This window comes from Cottoperca gobio, unplaced genomic scaffold, assembly GCF_900634415.1.
Source record: "Cottoperca gobio unplaced genomic scaffold, fCotGob3.1 fCotGob3_324arrow_ctg1, whole genome shotgun sequence".
NCBI classification, from domain to species: domain Eukaryota; kingdom Metazoa; phylum Chordata; class Actinopteri; order Perciformes; family Bovichtidae; genus Cottoperca; species Cottoperca gobio.
Genome location: NW_021166931.1, coordinates 70,001 through 80,000, shown reverse-complemented (window position 1 = coordinate 80,000; position 10,000 = coordinate 70,001). Strand labels below are relative to the sequence as shown.

General features: G+C 39.8%; 1 pseudogene; it reads left to right on the top strand.

Moving 5' to 3' along the window:
- The window catches only part of LOC115005580 (mitogen-activated protein kinase kinase kinase kinase 3-like), a 16,145-nt pseudogene that overhangs the window by 1,772 nt on the left and 4,373 nt on the right, over window positions 1–10,000 (top strand).

Sequence of the window (10,000 nt, the reverse complement as noted above, 5' to 3'; positions counted from 1 at the left end):
TATACCATCAACATCCACATCTGTAGTATTATATACCATCAACATATGTATTATTATATACCATCAACATCCACATCTGTAGTATTATATACCATCCACATCTGTACTATTATATACCATCTGCATCTGTAGTATTATATACCATCAACTTCCACATCTGTAGTATTATATACCTTCAACATCCACATCTGTATTATTATATACCATCAACATAGTAATCAATATCCACATCTGTATTATCATATACCATCAACATCTGTATTATTATATAACATCAAGATCCACATCTGTAGTATTATATACCATCAACTTCCACATCTGTAGTATTATATACCATCAACTTCCACATCTGTAGTATTATATACCACCAACATCCATATTATAATATACCATCAACATCCACATATGTATTATATACCATCAACATCCACATCTGTATTATTATATACCATCAACATAGTAATCAATATCCACATCTGTATTATCATATACCATCCACATCTATAGTATTATATACCATCAACATCCACATTTATAGTATTCTATACATCAACATCCACATCTGTAGTATTATATACCATCAACATCCACATCTATAGTATTATATACCATCAACATCCACATCTGTAGTATTATATACCATCAACATCCACATCTATAGTATTATATACCATCAACATCCACATCTGTAGTATTATATACCATCAACATCCACATCTGTAGTATTATATACCATCAACATCCACATCTGTAGTATTATATACCATCAACATCCACATCTGTAGTATTATATACCATCAACATCCACATCTATAGTATTATATTACATCCACATCAGTATCATTATATACCATCAACATCCACATCTATAGTATTATATACCATCAACATCCATATCAGTATCATTATTTACCATCAACATCCACATCTGTACTATTATATACCTTCAACATCCACATCTGTAGAATTATATACCATCAACATCCACATCTGTAGTATTATATACCATCAACATATGTATTATTATATACCATCAACATCCACATCTGTAGTATTATATACCATCCACATCTGTACTATTATATACCATCTGCATCTGTAGTATTATATACCATCAACTTCCACATCTGTAGTATTATATACCTTCAATATCCACATCTGTATTATTATATACCATCAACATCCACATCTGTAGTATTATATACCATCAACATCCACATCTGTATTATTATATACCATCAACTTCCACATCTGTAGTATTATATACCATCAACATCCATATTATAATATACCATCCACATCTGTAGTATTATATACCATCAACATCCACATATGTATTATATACCATCAACATCCACATCTGTAGTATTATATACCTTCAACATCCACATCTGTATTATTATATACCATCCACATATATAGTATTATATACCATCAACATCCACATCTGTAGTATTATATACCTTCAACATCTGTATTATTATATACCATCAACATAGTAATCAATATCCACATCTGTATTATCATATACCATCAACATCTGTATTATTATATAACATCAAGATCCACATCTGTATTATTATTATTATTATATACCATCAGCATCCACATCTGTATTATTATATACCATCCACATCTGTATTATTATATACCATCAACTTCCACATATGTAGTATTATATACCTTCAACATCCACATCTGTATTATTATATACCATTAACATAGTAATCAACATCCACATCTGTATTATCATATACCATCAACATACCAATCTGTATCATTGTATAACATTAACATCTGTATTATTATCTACCATCAACATCTGTGTTAGTATATACATCAACATCCACATCTGTATTGTTATATACCATCAGCATCCACATTCTTTAGTATTATATACCATCAACATCCACATCTGTATTATTATATACATCAACATCCACATCTGTATCATTATATACCTTCAACATCCACATCTGAAGTATAATATTACATCAACATCCACATCTGTGGTATTATATACCATCAACATTCACATCTGTAGTATTATATACTCAGTTTAGTAATCAGCTTAGTAATCAACATCCACATCCACTTCACTTTATGATAATTATGAGATGGTAAGGTCAGTTTAACTTGCTGCTCCAAGTCTTTTGTTTTGAAAGTGTTGTTGCAGTGGTTTCCTGAGCTTGTGAGAGTGTGTGTGTTAGTGAATACTGATCAGGTGTGTGACTCCTGTTGCATTACTGTCTTTATGAGGAGTCCTGCAGTAACAAACGGCTGCAGACAGGAGAGGATGGAGTCTGTAATGTGCAGGTTTCTCCTCTGGAGAGCAGGAAGCAGATCATTATGAGCAGCTTCAGGTGGATGTTAGAGGCGTTAGAGGCGCTGGTAGAATCGTGGATTGACCTGGAGATATAGCTGCAGCTAAACACTCACTAAGTGTGAAGTATTTCAGACAGATCACTGTGGTTACGACATCTGGTTTTATAGCAGGATACAACACCTTCTGTTCTTAGACCCTCACATCGCACAAGGAAAAACTTCCTAAAAGAAACCCCAAAATTAAAGGGGGAAAATGGAAGAAACCTCAGGGAGAGCAACTGAGGAGGGATCCCTCTCCCAGGACGGACAGACGTGCAATAGATGTCGTATGTACAGGATAAACAACATAGTACAAATACAACATTTGACAGAAATTATGTTGTGTTGGAAAAAAAAGAAATAGAAAGTATGGATGAATCCAGGAAAATGTCAATAAGGCTTCCCGGTGTCCAGCAGGACCAGGTCAGCAGGCACTGTCACGATTCATGATGCTGACGTAAACTTTATCAGTGGCAACCTGCCACATGAGAGACAGACACTCCGGGGATGATACCCCGGATGATGAGTTAGTAACATACATTTACATAAATGCATACAGATAGAGAGGGAGAAGAAGAGAGAGGGAGGGGAGGAGAGAGGAAGAGAAGGAAGAGAGCAGGGAGGTGTCCCCCGGCAGTCTAAGCCTATAGCAGCATAACTAGGGGCTGATCCAGGGCAAACCTGAGCCAGCCCTAACTATAAGCTTTATCAAAAAGGAAAGTCTTTAGCCTACTCTTAAATGTGGAGAGTGTGTCTGCCTCCCGAACACAAACTGGAAGCTGGTTCCACTGGAGAGGAGCTTGATAGCTGAAGGCTCTGGCTCCCTTTGTACTCTTAGAGACTCTAGGAACCACAAGTAACCCTGTAGTCTGGGAGCGTAATGCTCTAGTTGGTTTATAAGGTACTATGAGATCTTTAAGATATGCTGGAGCCTGACCATTAATTGCTTTGTAAGTCAGGAGAAGGATTTTGAATTCTATTCTGTATTTTACCGGGAGCCAGTGCAGAGCAGCTAATACAGGAGTAATATGATCCCGTTTCCTTGTTCTTGTCAATACACGTGCCGCTGCATTTTGGATCAACTGAAGAGTCTTAAGCGACTTTTTGGGACAACCTGATAACAATGAGTTGCAGTAATCCAGCCTTGAAGTAACAAATGCATGGACTAGTTTTTCTGCATCATTTTGAGACAGGATGTGTCTTATTTTTGCAATGTTACGTAGATGAAAGAAGGCAGTCCTTGAGATTTGTTTTATGTGGGAGTTAAACGACAGATCTTGATCAAAGATGACGCCAAGATTCCTTACAGTGGTGCTGGAGGCCAAGTTAATGCCATCCAGAGCTTCTATGTCATTAGAAAATGCGTTTCGGAGGCGTTTAGGGCCAAGTATAATAACTTCAGTTTTGTCTGTGTTTAACATCAAAAAGTTGCTAGACATCCAAGTTTTTATGTCCTTAAGGCTTGAAGTTTAGCCAATTGATTGGTTTCATCTGGTTTAATTGATAGATATAATTGGGTATCATCCGCATAACAATGAAAGTTTATAGAGCGGTTCCTTATAATATTGCCCAAAGGAAGCATATATAAGGTGAATAGAATCGGTCCACGTACAGAACCCTACGGAACTCCAAGACTTTGGCTGTCATGGAGGATTTATCGTTAACAAGTACAAATTGAGATCGCTCAGATTAATAGGACTTGAACCAGTTTAGTGCGGTTCCTTTTATGCCAACACAATGTTCCAGTCTCTGTAGTAGAATGTCATGATCAACAGTGTCGAAAGCAGCACTGAGGTCTAACAAGACAAGAACAGAGACAAGTCCTTTGTCTGATGCCATTAGAAGGTCATTGGTAACTTTCACCAGTGCCGTCTCTGTGCTATGATGAACTCTAAATCCAGATTGAAAAACCTCAAATAAACTATTATTATGTAAAAAGTCACACAACTGTTTTGCAACTGCTTTCTCAAGGATCTTAGCGAGAAAGGGAAGGTTAGATATCGGCCTATAGTTGGCTAAAACCTCTGGATCAAGTATAGGCTTTTTAAGAAGTGGTTTTATTACAGCTACTTTAAAGGATTGTGGTAGTAGCCAGATAATAGAGACAGGTTGATCATATTTAATAACGAGGTGTTAATTAAGGGTAACACTTCTTTAAACAGTTTAGTTGGAATCGGGTCTAAAAGACAGGTTGATGCTTAGACGATGAGATTGTTGAAGTTAGTTGGTTAAGGTTGATTGGAGTAAAACAGTCGAGATATATTTCAGGAGTTACAGATGTTTTTAAGGTTCCGGAGGTTGAAGTTAAGTCATTACAGATTGAGGTCAGGAGGAGATTAATTTTGTCTCTAATAATTATAATTTAATCGTTAAAGAAACTCATGAAGTCGTCACTACTGAGAGATATAGGAACAGAAGGCTCTGTAGAGCTGTGACTCTCTGTCAGCCTCAGTGCTGAACAGAAACCTGGGGTTGTTCTTATTTTCTTCTATTAAGGAAGAGTAATAAGCTGCTCTGGCATTACGGAGAGCCTTCTTATACGTTTTAAGATGATCTAACCAGACTAAACGAGATTCTTCCAGTTTAGTGGAACGCCATTTACTTTCAAGATTTCTCGACTTTTGTTTTAGTTTGCGGATTTGTAAATTAAGCCATGGAGCTTTCTTTTTCTGTTTTATGATCTTCTTCTTTAGAGGAGCGACAGAGTCGAGTGTTATTCGCAGTGAGGCTGCAGCGCTATCAACAAGATGATTAATTTGGGAGGGACTAAAGTTAGCATTGGAGTCCTCCATTATATTGATATTGAGTTCTGGTATTGAATAAAGTGCTGATGGAATCACTTCCTTAAATTTAGTCACAGCACTTTCAGATAAACATCGAGCGTAGGATATTTTGCCTACTGGCTTGTAGTCCAGTAACAGGACTTCAGAAGTTATTAAAATGTTCTGATAAAAGAGGATTATGTGGACACACTGATAAACTTTCAGTTTCAACACCATATCCCAGAACAAGGTCCAGAGTGTGGTTTAAACAGTGAGTTGTTCATGTACATTCTGACTGAACCCAGTGAATCTAATATTGAGATAAATGCATTATTAAGGCTGTCACTATCAACATCCACATGAATATTAAAGTCACCTACAATAATTACTTTATCTGTTTTAAGGACTAAACTTGATAAAAGTTCAGATAGAACTTCAGAATACGGACCAGGAGGGCGGTACACAGTAACAAATAAAACTGGCTTTATTGTTTCCATGTTGGGTTTGAGAGCGTAAGAACAAGGCTTTCAAAAGAGTTATAGTTTAGTTCAGGCTTAGGATTGATCAAGAGGTTTGAGTCAAATGTGGCCGCAGCTCCACCTCCTCGGCCAGTACCTCGAGGAATGTGAGTATTAATATGACCAGGTGGAGTGGATTCATTTAGACTGACATATTCTTCATGTCTCAGGTTTCAGTGAGACAAAATAAATCAATCTTATTATCTGATATTAAATCATTTACCAATCCAGCTTTTGTTGATAAAGATCTGATGTTTAAGAGCCCACATTTAATGTTTCGATTTAGTTGTACTTTTGCAGCGGTGGTGTTTATTTTAATGATGTTTTCATGTATAACTCCTCTTCTGTTAACCATAGACTTGATTAGTTTCAGTGGTCGTGGGGCAGACACAGTCACTATGGGGATTTGAGTGGGTGACTGCCCGGAAAGAAGCACAGAGAAGTGTGTAAGACTGCAACTCTTTGTCCTGGTCTCAACTCTGGGTTGTCATGGATTAGGTCCACTAATAGACTTTGTAATATTATTGGATATGAGATCTGCTCCAGCCAAAGTAGGATGGATGCCGTCACTCCTAATCAGACCAGGTTTTCCCCAGAAAGTCCGCCAATTGTCTACGAAGCCCACATCATTATCTGGACACCACCATGAGAGCCAGCGACGGAATGATGACATGCGGCTAAACATGTCATCATTCAAAAGATTTGGCAGAGGACCAGAGAAAACTACGGAGTCCGACATTGTTTTGGCAAATGTACACACCGACTCCACATTAACTTTAGTACACTCCGATTGACGCAATCGCGTGTCATTACTGCCGACATGAATAACAATCTTACTGTATTTACGTTTAGCCTTAGCCAGCAGTTTCAAATGTGCTTCTATGTCGCCCGCTCTGGCCCCCGGAATGCACGTGACTGTCGTCGCTGGTGTCTCAAAATGAACGTATCTCAAAATTGAGCTACTGATAACCAGAGTTGGCTTCTCAGCTGGTGTGTCACTGAGTGGGGAGAATCTGTTAGAAACAGCAAGCGGTTGGTGGTGAACCGTGGGCTTCTGATAACACTTCTTTCGGACAGTCACCATGTCTCCCGGCTGCTCGGGCCCCGCCGGGGGACAGCTAACAGGAGATACCACTGGTAGACCCGCACCGACTATAGGGGGCTTGCTAACAGCTACACTTGCTAACCGCTGACTAGCCATGGTGCGGAGCCGCTCATCTATCCCTCTAAAACTCGCCTCCAACCCTGCGTATAAACTACATTTAATACACGTACCATTATCACTAAAGGAGGCCGAGCAATAGCTAAACATGAAACACACCGAGCAGGAGAGAGCAGAAGAGGGAGATGCCATAGCTAGCTGACGAGCTGCAGCAGCTAACGTTAGCAGAGCCGAAAGGAGCGTAAAGAATTGAGGATTTAGCGAGAGTCGCTAAGAGAAGGAGGATAAGGAGAGAGTTGTAAGTGCTTAGGAAGTACAAGTATAGGTTTAGATAGATGACAGGTAATTAGCCGATGTGATCAAGAATATAACAACATTAACTGGGTCAAGCTGGAGCTGCCGAAGTATGCTACCAGCAACACAGAAACATTAACAACCGGAAATGACGCGCTTACCGTAAAACTACTGATTGTCTGATTTGCAAAGGATCCTAAAACGTTAGAGAGTCCAGCGACAGAAAAACACCGCCACACTGCTTGCAATTCAGTTTGATTGGAGTATCATGGAATTTCACTAAATGTCTGACATCTTTGCATCTAAAAGGCGTTAAAATAAAGTTCAGAGCTCTGATGATATGAACTGTTTCGCAGGCTGCGAGTGCAGCAACGTCTGGATCTGATGGATGATGTGTGGATCAAAGGCACTTGATTTGATATGCAGCGCAGCGTTTTAAACGTCATCACAGCCCATCATGTTCATTAGACACTGATGCTTAATGCTGGCTGTGCAGCGGCTGAGGGACAGGAGCTGCTTTCATCAGGAGCTTCGGTGGTTTTCTCAGAGAGGAAAAAGGTTTTCCATCGTGTGTTTATCCAAACAGAAGAAATGTTGTGTTTCAGCCTTAATGAGACGCTGTTACATAAGTCCTGCAGGAGGCCGGCGGAGGCTTTAATGAGGCCTGATGAGTCTCTGTGCTCAGCACCTTCATCATGGACTCTGCAGGCTGGAAACATGCTCAGCCTTACTGCTCTGACTCATTTAAAGGAATCATAAACTGAAATGGAACAAATCGTTTAGGTTCCTGCTGATTGACTAATAAGAGTTAATAATTAACCATAGTTAAAAAATATCAACGATGCGGTGGAGACCTGAAGGGAAAGTGGCTGCATGTGTCCACGACAATACACACAACATGGAGGCTGCTAACTCTGTTGGACGGTGACCTGAGGACTCAGTGTCCTGTTTTCCACACACTGTAGCCGGAGATAAATGATGATTTGACTTGTTGGTATGTGGGTTAGGGTAACACTAATCTGTTAACGCCTCTGATGAAGTGTTGGAGGTCTCTGTATTTTGACACAGTTTATGTCACAAAGGTCACACACTGAGTCTAGAAACACTGAAACTACAAGTCCCAGAAAGCTTTGCTGTAAACCATCAGATCAGAGAGCTGGAGGCTGCTCTGTAGAATTTCTAGACTTCAATGTCATGATTAGAGAGGAGTGTAGTGTTTGCTCAGTATGTATTATTCAACAGATGTTTGCATCAGCATGGCTGTAAGAACCAATCAGGGAGCTCCAGGCTCTGTTGTTGTGCAGCTCTGCAGCTTATAGCCGTCTGTGGAAATAATCATTTAAACTGAGGCCAGAACGTTCAAATAAAGGCTTGTTACAGCAGGAGAGCCCCCCCCCCCCCACACACAAACACGTTAACATGCAGACAGGAGCGTTTACCTGCTGACCATTATCTATTTTGTTATTTGTTATTTATTCTGTGTGCGTGTGCGTGTGTAGGTGAGGACTTTGCCGTGGTGCAGCAGGAGATCCTGATGATGAAGAACTGTAAACACTCCAACATCGTGGCGTACTACGGCAGCTACCTCCGGTAACTCTTACCATGAATACACACCGACCAATGAGAACACGTGTACAAACCGACCAATGTGAACACGTGTACAAACCGACCAATGAGAACACGTGTACAAACCGACCAATCAGATCATTGAAAAAAAACTCATTCATGCTGTGTGTGTGTGTGTGTGTGTGTGTGTGTGTGTGTGTGTGTGTATGTGTGTGTGTGTGTGTGTGTAGCAGGGAGACGTTGTGGATCTGTATGGAGTTCTGTGGAGGAGGATACCTGCAGGACATCTACCACAGTGAGACACACACAGGCTCTTATTTTGGTAGTTTTGCTGGTATCACATAATTTCAGCTGCAAAATTAATTCATTAAATATTTGATCATCAAAAGATTAATCTGCAGCTTTTGATCATTTAATAATTGTTTAAGCATTCACATGAAGTAAACTGAATATCTGAATACACAGTCCCGTCCAAAACTATTGGAACAGCGAGGCCAATTCCTTTATTTTTGCTGAACTCTGAAAGCAATTGGGTTTGACATCAAAAGATGAGAGAAACATCTTTCAGCTTCTATTTCCAGGTATTTACATCTAGATCTGTGAAACAACTTAGGAGATAGCACCTTTTGTTTGAACCCACCCATTTTGCAAGTGAGCAAAAGTACAGGAACATGTGACTGACGGGTGTGTTTTGTTGCCCAGGTGTGTCCTGTACATTGAATATTCAAACAGAAGTGTATACTCAGGGGAAAATATACAATACTGAACAGTGGAGTCTGGCTACGGGGAGGACGGCGGCAGAACCAGCAATAAATACACTTTATTATTCAAACTCCCCGTCGCCTCTCCTCAATAACCTCCAGCTGTTCACACAACTTTTTAAAAGCACAAACAAAGAAGCGAGCAGCTCTCAGTCAGTGTCAGAAACCGAGACTCTCTCGCCAGGTGAGCGACACGTTTTCCTCCCAGCGGAGGAAAAAGCACCTGTCGCCCGTGGCACTCTGCACCTGCTGCCTGTGCACCTTAACACTTATCGACGGATCATGCCGTCACAACAACGTAAAGAATAAACGCATGAATGTGAATTGCACCCTTATCCACTTCTCTCTACAAAACAATAAATAGCACTGAATCTCTACTCTGTTTTAGATTTGGGTTTAGCCTGTGCAGACTGCATTTATAGTTATAAAGGTTTAACCAACATGAAGACCAGAGAGCTGTCTATGGGTGAAAAGCAAGCAATGTTGAAACTGAGAGAAGATGGAGAATCAATCAGAGCCACAAACATTGTTCACAGCCAGAACAACCATTTAGAATGTCCTGAAGAAGAAAGA